At 39.4% G+C, this 19428-nt stretch overlaps 1 protein-coding gene across 3 annotated transcripts in view; it reads right to left on the bottom strand.

Annotated features, from left to right (window-relative positions):
• LDLRAD4 (low density lipoprotein receptor class A domain containing 4) overlaps nucleotides 1–19428 on the bottom strand; it is a 293715-nt gene that overhangs the window by 238966 nt on the left and 35321 nt on the right. For all 3 annotated transcript variants that reach the window (XM_049830511.1, XM_049830509.1, XM_049830510.1), the window contains exon 2: nucleotides 10577–10707. The gene's annotated coding sequence lies outside the window, so the exon portion shown is untranslated. The remainder of the gene's footprint in view (nucleotides 1–10576; nucleotides 10708–19428) is intronic.

Raw genomic sequence — 19428 nt, 5'->3', positions numbered from 1 at the left:
TAAAAGACAGCCACTACCATTAACGCCGGCACATCATACGGAAGACTAGACAGTAACAAGGACAGCAGGGAGAGAGTAAGCTTACTGTATCTCCAACTTTCCTTTGCTGCCCTTGTATGGGGAGTCCATGAGTATGGAAAAACACTTACTATCATTTTCCCTATCATAAAAACCACAAAGTACTATCACAGTAAATGATAGGGACAAATGGACTATGGACAAGGACACTGCCATAAAACTGGCACTGTGAAAGCTGTAGGGTTTATTTTTGTTTAGTATTTTGTATATTACAGCAAGTTTCCCTAGTAACATACAGCTGAGATTCCTACATTTCCATTATGACAGCTTACTAAATCAGCACGGGTAAATATTAAGATTTTCCTATGGCATTAAAGAAGAATATTCAGAATTGTAAGTGAAAAAAAAAAAAAGAACATTTGACAGTGAAAAAGTATCAGTTTAAGCCAATGTTGCATCACAATGTAAACCATACTTAAAGTACAAGGAATAATAATTAATCTTGCTTCATGAAACTCACCGAAAGATAAATTAGATGCTCATAAATTAGATATCACCTGAACAATCAGGCATTTTCATCCAAAAGGTTGGGGGATAACGTGAAAATAAATTATTTCCATTAATTATAAAATTTAAAACAAACAAACAAAAAAACCCAAACCCACAGCACAAACCACTGTATTTTTCCCAAGCTCATTAAATGCAACCTTGATACAAATGTCCAACCTTCAAAGAATATTACTACATAAAACTTTCCTACAATTTTTTTTCTTACTTTCAAGTAATTTTTCAAATAATTTCATTTTAAAACGTACTAATTGAAAACATCAGAGGAGCCAAGAAAGCAACGTGATGCAGTGTAAAATCATGCAAAAACAATTAAACTGCATACAATTGTCAGCACATCCATTTTTTAAAAAAAGTCTTCCCCATAATAACTATCTACAGAATAAAATCTTGATGAATTTTCCTTAAAAATCCCTGATCTTTTCCTGCTCTATAGAATTTGAAATAATTATCCTTAACTTGAAAACAGTTCCATTTTTGCGAGACTGGTTTCTGTTTCAGGATGGCAACTCTGTGGTAACCGCTTCTCTTTTTGTTGTTTTCCATTTCTAAACATATGCTTTGATCCCCTTGGTCTTGCTGGTAGAGCAGTCGCCTCACACACACAGTCTCTCTTTGAAGCCTTCCCACAGTGCCAAGAAAGAAGCAGGCTGTGGCAGCAGGCTCAGTGTTCTCCCGTTATGCAACAGATTAGATCATTATCAACAAAACTGGATGCCTCCAGCAGAGAACAGAAATAGGGAATTCGAGCGCAAGTTTTTCTTTACTTTTTGAATTAAGGACGGCTGCTTGGTCAATTTGAAAGGAGGAAAAAGTTACCGGGGCTTAAGAGCTGGCCATATCAGAGAAGATTGGGGAAAAGCTCTGTAATAACTATTACCCTCACATTTATCATTCAGTTCTCTTCCCTCCTTCGAAGGAAAGTTTTCCCATTCGTTGTATAACGTAAAAGAAATATTTGGCTCAAACTGATGCCAATAATTTAAGAAGCCTGGTTTAGCCACGTAAGAATCAAGTGGCTTTCATTCCTCATAGATGAATGGCCTCATGCCAACAGGATGCAGGAGAAGAGTCCGGGTCCTCACATACCCGCAGAGAGGATCTGTGCATCCTACCTACAATACATCACTTGCCCGTAGTCTGTGCGTGTGGATATCCTACACATCTGTCACATTCCTCTCTCCTCTAGTTGCTCCAACAACTTTTACATCATCAGTTATGTAAACTGGCTTTTAAAGATGATTCAGTTCAGGATTTCACTTCAGTTAAAGGATAAAGTATCTACTAATCGGTCATGGAGTGAAGACATGGATTTTGAGTCTTCATATACAGCAGAAAAATATATACTTTAATTTTTTAAGGAAATGCCTTGCATGGCTCCATCACTGTGCAACTGCGACATCCAGTTGTTTTCCTTACAGATAATTGCAAAGAAGTGTTACACTGCATGAAACAAATCCCTTGAGTCAAGTTCTGACAATGAACATCTAGTGAGAAGAGATTATATAATATCAAACAGATTAAACTATTTATTGTTTGTATGGAAGACTTCAGTTACTAAGGCTAACAAATGGACGCAAATCTAAACAAACGGAGGTTTTGAGAAGCCCAACTAAAAGCTTTTACAGTTTCTACAAAAGACATTAAGAGTATTTAGATCTTGGACATAGGAATAAAGTAAGTACAAAACAGGTTAATATAGAAAAAGCTGTATGGTTGATCTTAATAAGAGAAAATATTCTTATAGTGCTTTAATGTGTTAATTCTAGATGATTATAAGTTTGTAAACTTAGAAAGCATTACTGAAGTTGGGCTTTGCTTTTCAAGTTTCCACAAAATTACCACTGAAAAATGTTGTGCATCTGGTTATATTACAAGATAAATGTAACATTAAAAATAATGTTACTCAATAAAATAAGGATTATTAAGTATGGCAGAAGTTACACGGCCAGTGTAATTTTTTTACAAATGCAAATTATCATTAGATAGTGAGGGGCTTAAAGAAAATCTAGAAATCAAAAGCTCTGTGTTTTGGGCTTTATTTGCAGGAGGTATTTTTCAGATATGACTTTTTTTATATATATATATATATCATATACATCTGGAAACTATTAAGGCAAAGGAATTATGAGCATAACAATGAGTTCTTAGGACTCACTTGTTACCATCCTTGTTTGACATGAACACTGAAGAATCAGAAAACCATGTTCTACTGTCTCTTATGCAATCATACAATACTTTATTGTATAATGTGACTCTTCAGAAGCACAGACCTAAATGAAACCAGGTGTTTAGCTGGACTGCCTTCATCTCTATCTTTATGCAACAGTCAATAATAATTAAAAACTACACATGAAAAAAAATAAGTGGCATTTCTCCCAAATCATGCCAGAAGAAAAATCACTGATGAGTCAAGTGATTCTGTTAAGTGGGACACAAAGTATGATTCATAAATCATTGCTTCAGGTTTAATTCTTGTGAGAAAAAAAGCTCCATCAATAACGTTAGATAGAAACTCAAACTCTCATTTTCATTACAAAAACATGACATTAAATTAACTACATCTTTTCAGTTCTGAGCATTTCTGTTATGTATGTTCATAACAAGGGCTTAAAGCCATGACCAGTAAGCTTCAGCAGCTCCCGCTGGCCGTGAAGTCTTTTGCAGAGGATGGTGAGCATGTCGGACCGCATCCCTGCGCCATCCCCTACAGAGGTCTGGGGCGCAAGCTCTGGTGTCCGCTGTGGGGGTGAAGGGAATGGGACCTTTCCGACTGAGACTGCAGGGAAAGACTCAGTAAGGTGCAACCCAGTCACTGCCAGCATCTTCGGTAACAGGAATTTATAAAAGCAGCTGAGATTCAGCAAAGCTGCTGAGTTTGCTTCTTTTTTCACATGTAAGGTTTAGGTAAATTAGACTACAACACTAAAAAAAGGGAATCTCAGTCCGATGAGATGATGGCAGAGGAATCAATGGGTGCAAGAACGATCACCACTGCTCCCCTTTCAGACAACAGCTCAGATACTCAGCACCACGTCAAAAATGACCTCTGTGCCTCAGCTTTTATAGCAAATTGGGTTTTCAAGTGCATGCCCCCTCCTCTGCCCTTCATATTTATCTCATTACTTTCTTTCCAACCCACACCCCAAAAAAAGAGGCTCTGTGGAGCAATTCCAGTTTAAACCCGAAGGACATTTATCACAAGATGATTTTTAATATTTAAAGGATAGTAGAAAAAAATACATAAGTCTAAACCTATAAAGAAACAAAAAAATAAAGATCCAGGGGCCTTTTTCATTAAGGAGCTAATAAAATAGGAAAAGCATCTAAAAAAACCCCTCCTTCAAAACCCAGTATGACCTTGCTGTTCAGTCACATCCCTCAAGCTGACCACTGAAAGAAATGTAAAGTAATGCTCATTTCCCCACATCTCCTGTCACAGGCCAAATGACAGCTCTGACACTGGAAACGGACTGGCAAAATATTTTATTCCTCTTTAGCCTTGGTCAAGAAAAATGTGAGAAATTTTTAAAAAATTAAATCACCATGCTGCTGTTGGACACTTCGCAATGTAATCATACTTGATACTTGTACTGCAGAAAACAGGTGACAAGATTAAACTTCTAAAATGTAGCTGGATTTAAAATGTATGCTGCTTCACTCACTTACATTCTCAGTTAACAGGCCTTTAAAGAAAGCTTACTGAAGACACTCCAGTAGGTGCGATCTTAAGACAGAAAAAGCGAGCATAACCTTGGGTTCTCCCTTAGTATCCAGTGGCATTTCTTCTTTAATGTTTTAAAATCATCAAAACAATAAGCACTAATATGGACACTACTGAATACACATGCTTTGGCAAAGGGTGACGAAAATTACTTGAATGAGTGTCTCTTGTTTTATGTGCTCATTTACATTCCCCTCAGGAGCAATGTATTACCAATGTCACTGCTATGAACAAGTAAGTGACATATCAATAACGATCATTTATTAATAAATACTTCACTCGTTCCATGAAGTTAATCTTCATATACACCCATGAGGCAGGAAATTATTAGCCAGCATCTCCCATAGGGAAGCTGAAGTCATGTTATAGACTTGTCCTAGTCCATGCAGTGATTCAGGTGTCAAAGCCGTAAGTAACAAACTGTAAGAAACCCTGTCTCCTAATTCTACTTTCAGATCACTGAATTTTGCCCATGTGTTAAGAAGGAAACTATCAGGATAATGCTGCCTTATCATAACTGAAATGTAAAATTAGCATTTATTAAAAGCTGTTAGAAGCTTAAAGATAAATTTGCCATTAAAAGGGGAAACAAAAAAACATAATTTATCAGCTAGTCTCCCCTTCATCTTCCAAGGATGTAGGGGTGCTAACTGTTACAGAGTTACTGTTCCCTCAGATTAACACAGGCCTTTATTTGGAATGAACATTTTTTTATACAGAACTTGAGAATGTTTACTCTGTCTAAATTCATTGACTTCTCTTTAACCTGGCTCCTAATCCTCAGATACTCCCCTATGTCTGAATAAGAACTGAATGCTTATGACGAAAAGCAGGATAAATATTAAGAGTTTAAGGAAAAAAAAAAGAAGGAAAAAAAAAAGGAAATATAAGAAAGATGTTTTGCTGCACAACACGAATTTACTGCTCATTTCCCCAGTCTGTTTTTAATAAAATTAATACAGCAATGAGAACATTGAATGCTAGGTACTTCTCTACTTCTACAATGAGAGTGCAGTGGTTGTCTTCAAAAAGGGAAACTTCCTGTGGTACTCACAAACTGCAAGTGCATTACAAAAGTAGGATTCTATCCATATGTTAAAATGCTTATTTCCAGCACATCTGAATTAGCACAGTAAATGCTTCAACGCTGAGTAGTACACTGACTTGGAGAGCTCCCTTTAAAACTACTTAGAAGTGCACAGATAAATCCCTTAACAAGCTTTCATATCTCCAGCCACGAATTAAAAAATTAGGCTGCAAATCCTGCAAGACTTCCAAGGGCTCTGGATTCTCACTTGTCGAGAAAAAAACCCCACAACATCTACCTTTACTGTGTGCAGCAAAGCATTTCTGCTATCACCCAGAATCCAGGAGGTGAGAACTTGAGAAACAGTGAAGTTCTACTGAATTTTAACAAATTGTTTAGGAGCTCTGCACAGAGATTTGAATAAGTTCAGGGTTTTGTGCAGACTTCTTCGATCTCAACTGTCAACCGCTTGCTCGTGCTGAACGTACTGATGAGGAAATCCTCGTAACATGCAGCGGCAGCCCACTGCAGGAATGTCATTAAGAATGTTCCAAAACCAACTTTGGTGCCTGAGCAGTGCTTTCCTTTCCTCCAGTTCTTAAGAGTAAAGGAAATTAAGGGGACAAATTCTGGTGAGCATGGACAAGGCAACTCTTCTAATATTACTGCACTGAAGAAGACCCAGTTGTTCATTTCTCAGCTGACTGAAGACCAGCTTCCACTAGTGAAGTTGTTTCTTCCTACAGGTAACGCTGATTGCCACTGTCTCTCTAACAATCAGAAAACACACATCGCTGCAAGTGCTACAGGCCTATATACCACAGCACAGACACACAAAACACTGCTCATTTCCACCATGAATTTCTAACTTAAAGGTGAGTAGACAGACCCATCTTCACAAAGTCTGAAAACAGCTCTCATAGCATATTCTTCCGTAAGTGTTGGGACAATACACGTTATTAAAAGCAAAGGAATAGGGGCTGGAATAGCAATAGAATCATATAGGCTATGAAAACCATACAAGCAAATGTCCAAAACATACTTGCAACAAAAGATTAATTTCATTGTCTTCCATATAGGCAAAAAAGCAACAACTAACATATTCCTCAATAAAAATACTTCTTGTAAGCCTGGAAGCAAAACTAAACAGAAAATACAGGATGAACCCTTCATGAAGTGCTTCAAATGACTTGACTTCTGACTCCTCACCTTGTTTTGTGGGGAGTTCCACTGAACGCAACGGGAATATTCTTGTGCGCTTTGTGCAAGGGTCTTTACAGGATGAAGACTCAACTGCTGATGCATTATTTTACTTGGGCTGAGGAATCATTCCAAACCAAACGCGAGAGAGCTGTGCTTAATACAGCAACACAGTTTTGAAATTAATCAAATGCATAATCAATTTTAAGCAATGAAATTTTGCACTTAACTGAATTTCAAAGGTCACCAAAGTTCAGCTCTAGCCCTTCAGCCGATCATCCAGATTTCTTACTGCCTCTCTGCTAGTCAGTAGTGATGGACAGGTAACCTCAAAGTCACTGTCACAAAGCTCAAGAGCTAAATGCTTCTTACAAATGTATTTCCATAATCACGTATATTGTTGGTGATAGTACAAATAAGCAATGTAACACAGGAAGTCCTTTCTTTTCTGTTCTAAACATAACTTTTTTTCATAAAGGGGTGTTTGCTTATATGTGAGAAAGGAGAATGAAAGTGGAGGTCCCTCCTGCTTCCACTGGGTATCACATGGTGGTACCCAATCCAGTGTGCACAACAAAATGGAGCCAACAAATCTTATCTCCTAGAACAGATGTTCTTGAATCTCACATTCATTCCCCAGTCACAACAGTCAAAATCATTATTAGTTCTAAACAAAAACTTATTTGATGCTTATGAGTGTATACAACATTTTTAAAGGTGGTACAAAGACTGTTGTGTCACTATCTTCTAAGTTCTTGCTTTGAAAAACTACTTAATTTTTTCCATAATACTTCTTACTAGGTTGATATACAATTTCTTTTCTGTCAATGTCAATACAGCAGTATTTGATATGACGTTCTCCAAAAGCAAGCCAATCACAAAAAATATATGTATAATATTTAGAAGATACATGCGTCTGATGCCTTATTTTATCTTCTCTTCATTTACAAGTAACTCCAGAAATTTGAGCAATCCACTATAAGAAAAGAAACAACCTCTAACAACAAGTATTTCATCTATACAAAATCCTCCTCCAGGGTCTCCAGAGAACAGGACAACCTAGCGCTTCATGGAATAGACTCCAAACCACTGAAGCAAGCGCAAGCTAGGTCGGAAGAGTTAAATAAAGCTGCTAAAATTCAGCAGCCTTGCAAGCTATTCCAGACTACAGCTACAGTAACCTACACTGGGTGTCCTCTGCATAAGCACCAGTGTGACTTTGTGGACTGCTGAGACTCAGTCTGTTGCAACTGGCATAAGTTGCCACAGGCGAGTAATCACAAGAAACTGACCTTGGCAAAAGCACATTTTACACTTCACTGCTGTTCAACTGTGTTATACTAAAGAGAGAGCAAGGGAGCACAAGTGGAAGGGGGAGGGAGGGAGAACAAAGGGGGATAGACAGAAAGCATAAAAGTGATCGCAGCCATTTTCAGCTTTACCTGCATTTAAGATTTTAAGAGAGGTACATCACCTCCTGTGCACATCACAACCTACATCTAGTTACATCAACTCTACATGGCATTTTTAAACCAGTGGGGCCTGGGGTTTTCTGGGGGGAGGAAGGGGAGAAAGAAGGGAGATTAAGTACTAATACGTCAAAAAAATCTCCCAACGGCGGGGGGGGTGGTGGGGTGGTGGGGGGGTGGGGGGAAGTATAGAAGACAATTACAACTTCACATTTTCCTACCAGTGGATACTGAACAAATGAGCATTTTAAAATCGTTCTTTCCTCCTGTTTGGCTACACCTCTTGAGAGTACATTTTGGAATAGGCTGCAACAAATAAAGATTAAAGGTATTCCATGAGGTGTGCAGCCAGATGGCTTAGTCCTGATTTTTAAAGTTTCAGCTCAACCTTCACTTCAGAGGCTCTCTCAACAGCCTGGCAGCAATTTGCATGAACTAGTACGGTAGAATTCCCACCACTGCAGGTAAAGTTGTGCCTGTCCCTTCTTAACCATCTTTGGTCTCCTTTGGTTTGGATCAGTTACATCCTGTCAAATTTTTTCTTAGTTTCTGCATTAGATTTTTTTGGTATTGATTACCATATCTCCAAAGAAACAGGACCTGGCAGAGCAAGATGGCACAGGATCCCATTGTTAATGCTAACCCACAAGCTGCCCAGATTTCACAGCAAGTTGAACACAAGGATCTAACCTTGCAGGTATGCTGGGTTTCCAGGACATTCGGTGGTTGAAGCAAAACATGCACAAGCTTTGTACAAGTTCCAAAATACCCAATCATTCTCCACTTGGGAAGTGCACAAGGTATGCAAGTCTAGACAAAACAAAATAAGACTACGTGCACTTTATATCTGCATTTCCTTACCACTCTCAGGGCAGTGACCTAGGTATCACAGCCCTCTCAAAAAATCCCTATTATATGCAGATTCTCCTCCAAATCCTGAAGGCTGCTTCTCTCCTGTGTAGACAGTTTCTCCATTCCTCATTTGGTTCCATAATTAACTCAAAAACCCTGCTACAAAAGCCAGCCTTTGTTCCTCTCAAACATCCAAACCTTTCACATCTCTGTCTTCACACAGTCTCCGCTCCTCTATTACAACTCCTCTTTCTCCATTTCAGTCCTGCAGATGTCATTACCACTAGTAGGCTGAAGAAAAGTGGCTTTTTTTGGACACAGCCATGTTATTACTTTGAACCATTCCCATTTGACAGAGCACCATCGTGGTTTAATGACCTCTGCCGTCACTGGCCAGGGAGACACAAGACTCAGCCCTGACAGCAGATGGCTGATTCACACACACTGACGTTCAGCAATTCAACAATGATATGATCACGCTCAGCCTATAAATTATAAAAACAGCAATTCTATGAAGCATGACTTAAAATTTCAAGGGACTGAAGTATTTCCGAGTCTGAGCTTCAGATCTGGGTCAAAAAGGTGCCAGCTGTGGATCTGCAGAATGTTAATCATCTCACCAGATTGTAGCTCTCTTTCTCACAAATAAATGATGTTTGGAAGGCCCACAGGCATGCTTCGTGACAGCAAGGCAGGACTCTGTCACAGGGGGCTGGATGGGCCACCAAAACACTCACCGTGTGTGTAAGAAACTCTTGTAGGGTCCTAGTACCTAGCAGAGAGTACAATTGATGGCCCTTATATTTTGCTGACTGTGCACCTGTGCAGAAAATCTAATTATTAAAATTTTATTCACTAAGTCCTATAATAATTAGTTGTAGTAGCTGAAAAAAAAGAAATCGGAAAGAGTGCACTAGTTCTGCAGTAATTACTGTAGGCCTTCAGCTTTGGCTATGATATGGTCACCATTTCTCACAATGGGGCACAGCAAAAGAAAGAAAAGGGTGACAAGAAAATAAGTACCTGAAAGGTACTCACATTCTCAGAAAAAGTGAATGTTTATTTTTACTAGCCCAAAAGTAAGTATATCTTTATATTACACAAGAGCACCCTCAGCTGAAAGCAAGGATTTGACATCTCTTACTTCTTCAATGCATATCCTCAACAACAGGTTATCCAATTAGTCTCTCTCTTTGCCCCTCGCTCTGTGTGTCTCATACCGCACCATATTTTAAAAATATGTGTCAGTCAATGCTGAATGAGCCATTTGACTTTATAGTTCAGTGGCTAGGATCTCATTTTCAAGTAATTTTTCTCATTAGGTAGAACGGAAACATTAACTGGGTCTTCCGCATCCAGGCAAATAATTGTTAATATGCTGGCTGCTCTGGGCATCTTACTTCTCTCCCTCTTCCTTCCCCACCTCTTGCACCTATGCGAATTCCTTGAAACCAATACACTTCCACAAAAAATACCAGGGCTAACAAATCAAAACCTTCCAACATCTAGAAATTACTAGCAAGGTTTAGCTATAGCTAAGTATATGGATATATATGTATACACACACACACACCACCACATACTTATATATATTGCTATAAAACATGTATCAAAAATTATGTTGTGGTACAGTATGGCTGAAATGTTACGGGCACAAGATTAATTTGACCAAAGTATTCCTCTAGTGGCAAAAGATTAGTTTGTTTGAATTATATTTACCTTTCTGGAAGTGTTTCAGAAAGAAGTCTTGTCTAGTTTAAACTCATCCAACACAACATAATGATATCCTTGAAGTCCAGAGAGTCATGAGATTCTTCCTTTTCCTTCTGGTTGTGAATATTGAGTGCGATCTACAAGAAAAAGAAAGTGGGGGGAAAAGAAGTTTGACAGGCAATCCTTTGTGTTGTCAGTGGGCCACTGTTTTCAAAACCCTTACAAAACACGGCACTGACTCCAGAAAATCAATCGCTACTGGGTTTCCAGAAAGAATTCAAAGCAGATTTTGTTCTTCCCTAGGTATCTCAACAAGCCACACCAAGGAGGCAGTTTTCCATGTCAGATATTCTGTCTCCCTCTTTACTGTCTTAAACACTAAAATACTAAAGTGAAAGGCCTGATGATATTCTGCTTCTTTTTAAAAAAAACTGTAACGTACAGTTTGCATTTTCTGCTATAAATTTAAATTTATCACCGGGGAATTTGTACCTTTTTGTTTGAACTTACCTAAGAGAGAGAAAGGTTACAGTTTCTGTGCTGTGAAGTGCTAAAACCCTTCACAAAACCAATATCAACCCCTGAAACATAAGTAAAACCACGAAAAACATGAAATACCTTTTCTCCTATTAGACACCTCAATTAATCAACAGCTATTAGTGGGTAAGTTACATACTCAACAGCTTTGTTGAATAAACATGTCTTAGTCTAGAAACAGCTGTGAAAAGTTCAGCAGTGCTCTGCTAACTCTGGGATTTCCAATTTTCTGGAGAACATCACTTTTTCTGGATAGCATGTTGAACACGTAATTTTGCAGATACTCATGCTGTGTAATATCAGCTCAATCTTTCTAGTTCTTTCAGTAATAGCAAGCAAATTCACAAAAGCTTCGCATCGGATTTCACAGGCATGTGTGTGCCTCTCTCTTAGTACCCAGGCCGCCGTGCCAATATGTAGGATTAAACTTTTTCCAAGGTTGAATAAGCCACCATCTGTCTATCTTGTGTGGTGCTGTGCGCCATCCGGGAGACTTGTCCCTTAGAGCATGTTTCTACCATATGTCACTCCTGAGTGATCAGTTATGCCAAGACATTTGGGAAAAAATGACTAAGTCGAGCTGGAAAACCCTTTCCGAATTCCAGAGGAGGTCTGCCAAGCCTGTATTTGCAAATAACTTCGCATCCACTGATTTTTGCATACCTTGTATGTAAAAATAAGTAACCTTTAGCCAAACAGACAAAAGAATTATTCAGATGATGTACCTGCCCTCCATTGTCCAGAACTCATGTACTTTTTAGTAAACCAAGAGATTCAAGTATGATGCACTTTCAGGAAAAATACAACAAACTTTTACAGAAGAATTGTGACTTTTAGGATAACTAAGTTAAGAAAGGAAAAAACCAGTTGTAAAGAATATATTTCAAGAAAGGCTCTACCTGGTATTTTAAAGCCACAACATATCAGTAATTTCTTTCAAAATACTCAACTAAAAATACATAAGGCAACTGAATGCAAGGCTTCTTCCTAATAATAACGGTATCTAAAATGCTCACCTGCATGCAAAGTGACCACCTACACTAAATGTTAAACTGCTGATATATCATAGTTCATGCAATTAGAATTTGTCTAATAAAGAATACGACTCTATCCTATTTTAGATTCAAAGAACCATTTTATGTTCCAATTCCTCAATTATTAAATTAAAACTCAAGCCAGCATCGCTCTTATGGCCAGCTCAAGGCTGCTCATTTATGTAACTGACTTTCAAGGGCACTTGGTTACACAGCAATTAATACCAGCAAAGAATCTACCAGATCTGCTACTTAATGTTAAGGAAGACATTCTTAAGAACACTAAAAGAAGAGAGAAATTAGTAAGTCGTGATTACAGCCTCCCTGAGTAAGTTTAACATGAGAAGGAAATCTATTCCTAAGGGCCACAGTAAAAGTATTAAATATCAGAAGACAAATTATAGGAATTATTACATTTAGTGACAAAAGTGAGGTGAGGAGCAGTACTAATGTCCAAGAAAGAACATTCACAGAATTTTAGGGTCCTTTGTCTGTGTTTTTTCTTCAGAGTTTGGACAATCATTGAAAAAAGGGGAAGATGTGAAACAAGAATTCACTACGGCCCATTTGGATTTATAGAAAAAAGGGCAACAGAAAGCAGAAAAAGTTCATGTTAGACGAAGAATAAAGAAGTGATTGTTAAAGGAAAATGAAATAAATTAGCACCTTAGAATGGACTGCCTTTTTTTTTTTTTTTTTAATGTATCTACTTTAAACAGTCTCCCTATGCACAAAGAGCAAAGCTTGCAAAGGTGAGGGCATTTCAGTCAGGCGACAGGCAACAAAGCAACCTATGAAGTAATGAAAGCCTCATACTGCAACACTGACTTGCGGCATGGAAGAGGAGAGGAAAAGAAATATAGAACAGCTAGGCAAAACTGGACTACTTGCCTACATAACACACCTAATGATTCTGAAGCCAGTGTATTTTTTGAAAGGCTCAGCTCCTTACTGGCCCACTCCGACAGCCCGAGGCATTCCCACTGCTCAGCCAAGAGAGGCTGGAGCTGCTGGTTCTACAGCACCAGCTCTCTGCTGGCCCTTCTTATCCCAACAGGAAAACTTCAGACTCACGTGTGTCCGCTCTAACGTTCCAAACCTTGCTTCTTGCATCCACGTACAGATCCAAGTAATCTTCCTGTTAGGATGAAACATGATTTGGGTGTATCACTGACTGACTCAGAGGGCTGCAAATGGGAACAAGAGGAGGGGTGGGAAATTTATCAAAGCTGCCAATTAAGAAGATTCTTATTCTGGATGAGCATGTGTGCTATGAAGCTGGTAAACAGCTTCCTCACAGAAGGAGCAACTGCGTAGCTTCTGCACTATACTCTCTTGCCAGAACTACAGCAGAAACAATAGTTTCTCCTGCAAGTCATCGTGAAGATCCCCACGTATCTGTAAGGAAAAACTACAAAGTAAACAATATAAAGGGAGAAAACATCAAAACATGGAGAAAGATTAATATTTTCCTTCCCTTTGTGTTCAGCTGAGGAGGCTCAGGATCTGTCACCGGCTTGTCCCACACTATTGTAGGCATACAAGCAGAAACCCTATCAATCTTTAGAGAAATGATGGGGTTTAGTTTGGTTTAATCACTAGGAGTCCCTTGGAAATGCTTGGGACACATAGGCAGTGTTAGTTTGTGTTCCACTTCAAACATGTCCTAAGCCTCAACACTCACGGTTGTTCTCACAAACTTTTTAGGAAACTCTCCTATCCTCCTGGAATTCATGAGCTCAGGATTCCAACAATCACACGCAAACCCATTCTTCTAGGAATAAATTCACTCTGTGGCACAAATAAATATTTCTGTTACATAAATGTAAAACTTAACTGAAACATCTGCTGATAAACATAAGACTAGGACACGTAAAAGGCAGCAACAGTGAAATTAATTTCCACAGGAAACCTCATTTAGAGGGGATGACTGCAGAGACTGTTTACAGACAACAAAGGCTCTCTGAGCACAAGGCAAAACTCGAAGAGTTGTTATGTTCTCCAAGCCACCCATCTGCGGGGCATTTCCTATTTTCCCACATTCATTCATCAAAGTTCATTCCCCAGCAGAGGCTCTGGGCCCTAGTTGGCAAGAGTTTCTTTCACTGACCAATAGGTAAGGGATAAAATACAGGTTGGTGGGAAGCTATCAAATGTCACTAAACACTGCAAAGGAAGCAGTCCTCTAATATAAAGCCCATTCTGCAAGTACTATGGTACTACAACAGAAGAAGAGTTTGTTGCTCAAAAAGTTAATGCAATATTAAAACAAAGCACTATCTCTCTTCTCATCAATAATCAGTATTCGTAAACTAACTCAAACAAAGAAAATTTCTACATGCAATGTAAAAATAGCTTGGAGTTTAGTGAGTTACCTTTGTTAGGAGTTCAAAAAGAGGGATTGGGGTGGGGTGAATGAAAGGTTCGCTTTTTCCAAGCACAGAGATAAAGCAGTTTTCCTCACATATCTTTCATCTTCTTCACTTCCCCCCTCCACCACACAAAACCCAAGAAAATCTGCCATTGCTTTAGGTCAAAGGAAAAACAGGCCCAGCTGCCATAAGCCAAACAACGTACAGGTTTGCTGTCTCCCCTGCTGTTTTGGCTCGAGCTCTTCAGACTGGAAAATTCAGAAGCACGATCTCCCAAGCTCTGTAAATGCCAGAACCATCTAAGAGGAAAATAGGACAAGGCCACCCCCAGGCAAGTTTGTACTAAAATCTGCTGGCTGCAAGGCAAAAAATACAGTAAACATCGCATAGGGACAGACTGCTCCTTGGAAAATGTTCCACAAGAACAATATAGCTTCCAAAGAAAGGCTGCGCTAAAGGGACTTCTGGAGAAAAAAAATGCAATGTTTTAAGATCCTTGTGAGGAGTTAGCAAGCTAATGGCACACTCAACGACAAATTGTGTGACAGGCAATATGTTTTTGACATTAATCCAAAGAAGAAATGTGAAAGCGACATTGAATGTTCTCTACAAAGCGGTAACAAATTCAGTATCCTAGAATAGTTCTTCAGTTCACTAAGGAAATTTCGCTTTTGTCTTGACAATTGATTTCATGGAATAAAACAAGTAATAATAAGCAATTAAACCATCAATATCATCATCTTGTCTTTTCAGGAAAGACAACTTAAAGTTAAATTTTTGCAGTCCTTCAGAGATGAACTTTGCAACTGATTACTGTATGTTTTAACGTGCTCTGTACTGACTCAACCTAGAAAAACAAGCCAAAAACAGAAGTTGAAACATCCTTTTTCCTGTGTAGCTCCAATTTGCAGTAGCAAGAAGCTAAACAACATGCTCTCCACCAGATGGCTGAAATAAAAAGAACACTCTTTCTGATTAATTAGGAAACAAATGAATCTGCTGTTAGCACAACAAGTTACCATCAGGAAACCAGGGCTCCCATTAAACTTTGGTATCTGTGCTTTCTCTGCAACCGTGTTCAAGACCATCCCCAGATTCGTCTCTCATTCCAGAAGCAAAACATTACACACAAGTCCATCGCACGTAAGTGTCACACCAGATACAGCATAACCAAAAAGGGTATTGGCCCTTTTCACAGACAAATAATGCTATAAGAGAGAGAAGCTTCCTGAAAGAGAAAGTGCCCATCAGAATAGAAATGAACGAAGGTCTCCTAGTGCTGCAAGGAATCGCCCCAGGCAGAGTCACTAGGTAGACCGCCGCATCCCTCCTCAGGGTTCAGCGAGCAAGGGAGCCTCGTGCGTGCACACTCAAGCTCTCCAGCTGGTCCGGGAAACGGAAATCCCCAGACTAGATATAGCACAAGGAGCAAGGATGTGACAGCCCGAGCAACAGAGGCCAGCCCACGGGTCCCCGACGAGGCTGCCAAGGATGACTGTTAACATCTTGAGCAAAGGTGCAGAATACAATGCAGGCGCTGGGAATGGAGCGGGGAAAGGCACAAAACGCACAGAACATGCGCAAAACACAGGCAAGTAAATGCGCTTCAAACACGAACGTAACATAGGATGCTACTGAGGTGAGTGACCTTGGGAAGAAGGGAAATGAGCTCACCCAGCCCGGCGAGGTGCGGGGAGTCGCAGCTAAAAGCTTTCTGTGTTGTCGTTATTCCTCTGCTTTCAATGGGACACCTGTCGTTTCAGCAACATATGGCATCACCTCCAAAACTGGGAAAGGCATATTCAAGAAAACCATGCCCTGTTGCTAAGATGAGGATACCGGGGCAGAGAGCTCCTAGCTTTCTCTTGTGCACAAACAACTGCTTTTTTGCACCAAACCTGGGACCCGGTATTTCAGTAACAGTGGTTAAAGAAGGACCGCTTCAGAAGAAGCTGGCAATGCACTGAGAAGGAACGTGCCATGTCTTAGGGCTAAAGCACAATTTCACCTTCTTTAACAACATCATGCGTGCCTGAAGAGGCATAATGCCTTAGTGAGAATCCAGGGCTGCCAATAAACCCACACCACTGTAACTTAAAGTATTTCTCCTACGTGCGCAACCAAAGATCTCAAACAAGCTGAGAGATTTATCTTCTAGGGGCAAAGGGAATGGTGGAGACATTTACTAGAAACTAAATCTAAGACTGCTTTTTAAAATCCAAGTAGAGGTACTATATCCTCTTAAGTAATTGAGGAAGCTGGGACACTAAATAAGGAAAACCAAAAAGACTTCCTCATACATTAAAAAAGGATCCCAATAATTTTATACATATAGGGAAGCCACTTAATTCAGCTAAATGAGCTTATCTCACTTTTCATTATAGGCTTGTGATAGTTACCTACTGCGGGAAAAACAAGGCTACACAAAACTGCAAAAGACCACAGAAAACACTAATGTTTCAAAGCATACCTATCCATTACGTCATATGTACAATTACAGATTTTTTTTTTTTTTTTTTTTTTTTTTTGAGCAAGTAGTGTCAGAAAGTGGACCCACGTAAACTTTCAGCAAACACAATATTCTTTGGCACAATGTTTTAAGAAGACCCACTTCTCTCCCGTTTGCTTATACTCTTACTTTACTTGATGCTTCCTAAGACTCATGTTGGAAGATACAGCGAACAATTAAACCTGTGCACCCCCTCCCCCCATCACTCACAATATTGCAGACCTCAAGAATATCCTCCAATGTCTCTTTTTTCCAGGATAAAGAGTCCCAGTTTTCTTTGTACATCAGCCTTTCCGTATCTCTTAGGAATGCTGCTTTCTCTAACTTTTTCCCATCCTACTGAATTGTTTCTGAGCTGAGGGAACCTGAACTGCACATGCTATACAAGATGCCGGTGAGCTGTGAACTTACACAGAGGCAACAACGATGCTGTCTGTGTAATTCTCTATTTCTTTATTAGTATTTCCTAGCATCTGATTTGCTTTTCTGATCAGTGTAGAGTAGTGAGTTCCTGTTTTACACTGCTGTTTGTCATAACCTGGTAACTGACTCACCCATGGTAACTGTCAGCTCAAAGCTCGTCATTTTTTAGTGTAATCACGGTTATTTTTCCCCATGTAGATCACTTCACGTTTATCTGCGCTGAATTTTACCTTTCCTTCTACTACTCAGTCACACACTCTTCCAGTTCTTCATGGTTCACTTCAACCTTACTACCATGAGCAAGTTAGTATCATCAGCAAACTTCATCACTTCGTCAACGAGCCCCTTTTCCAGTGTACTTTTTATATGTTGAATACACCAACCTGTCAAACTACACTGGTGACTGTCAGAAGGGACCACTTATTCCCACCTTACTCTTCCCATCTTTTACCCACACATTAGTCCATGATGTGACCCTCCTTCATGCACAACTGCTCGGCTTCCTCCTGGTAAAGAACACTGTCAAAGACCTCTTAATGCCACCCAGATCTTTTTTATTCACTTGCATATTCACCCTTTCAAAGGGCTTCCCAAAGTTTGGAAGGTGGCACTTTGTGAAAGAAAAGCTGACTCTTCCCACAGAGCTTGTATTCATTCAGGTAACATATTTGTAAATATTGTGTTGTGAAGTAGGTATTATCCTTGCAATAGATGAACTGTGCATCTTTGCAGACAAAATGTTAGGGAACAAAGGAATGTAATTTTCTGCCCCTTTGTTGCTTGTTTGTTGTTGTTTTGGTTTTTAAAAAGATCCATAAGCATTTGCTTATTTTGAAGCCAAACAGCCAGGGAATTTAAGGTACCACCCACCTCTCCCCTTTATATATGGCTCCATATATGATTAAGAAGCAGCACATGCACAACAACAACAATTTCTCCTCCTGTAACTCTTCAGTGAAGACAAGACTTTATTCATTTTTCTAACAATTTTTAATCTGAGGAACTTACTTTTTGTAAGCAAGCATTTAAAAAATTTAAAATATTTTCCTGCTGTTTGCCAGATGCCTGGGACTGCCAGCAACTGCATAGCACCAGGAAATTTTCTGAGTCAGCAAGTTACAGCTTCTCCTAAGTTTTCTCCTTGATCTTAGGCAAGTTTCTACTATTCTTTACCAGATTAATAGACTCATTTCCATCTCCCTATCGGATCCTTTTTTCCTGATCATTAAGTTAATGGCGCAGGGAACTGTGTCCTTCCAGCCTCCCACCCTAGCTGTTTCCCACTAGCACACCATGGAGGGCACGGGTACACCCACCTGAACTCTGAAAAGATCTGACAATGCTTTGTAGGAGTTGGAGATGGGAAACAGATTCCACTTACTCCCGTGTGTTCCTGCGTTAACAGTAGCCACAGCCCAATCCTTAAATTTATGTCTGAAACCTGCAATGACTCTTCTCATAAAAGTTCCCTCCTAACATTCTCCTAGCAGTATCTGTAACACCCTCAGCTTCTTTGGTATCACCCCTTCCAGACTCTTTGTGTCTGGCTCATGCGTGTGAACGGTGGCCAGAAGCTCTGAAGAGCACAGGACACAAGATGAGTACTGGGACCCTCAATTTACATTACGTCTCACACCAAATAACTAGTTTATCAACAAGCTAAAAAGACTAAGAAAGCAGCATAAAGAAAATTTTCAAAAAAGTATGGCTTCATCATTAAAATCTCTCTTTATTCAAGCTTTCTCATTGGTTTCATTATACGGAGAGGCAGAGAGCTCTGTAAACAGAGTTGCTTAGTTTCCATGTCTGTTGCCAAATTTCCATCCTGTGGAACCAATTTTAAATAGAAAAAAAGTGTCTCTTTCCATCCTCTCTTCCTCAGTGTCATTCTTACTGAGGATACAGAGTAAAAATTGAATGGAAATGAGCTAGTCACAGTAGGGTTCAAATCCAAATGTTGACTTTTTTTTTTTTAATTGCCAA

The sequence above is a fragment of the Accipiter gentilis genome, chromosome 27 (genome assembly GCF_929443795.1).
Source record: "Accipiter gentilis chromosome 27, bAccGen1.1, whole genome shotgun sequence".
Classification (NCBI taxonomy): Eukaryota; Metazoa; Chordata; class Aves; order Accipitriformes; family Accipitridae; genus Astur; species Astur gentilis.
This window is presented reverse-complemented; position numbering and strand designations above follow the sequence as displayed.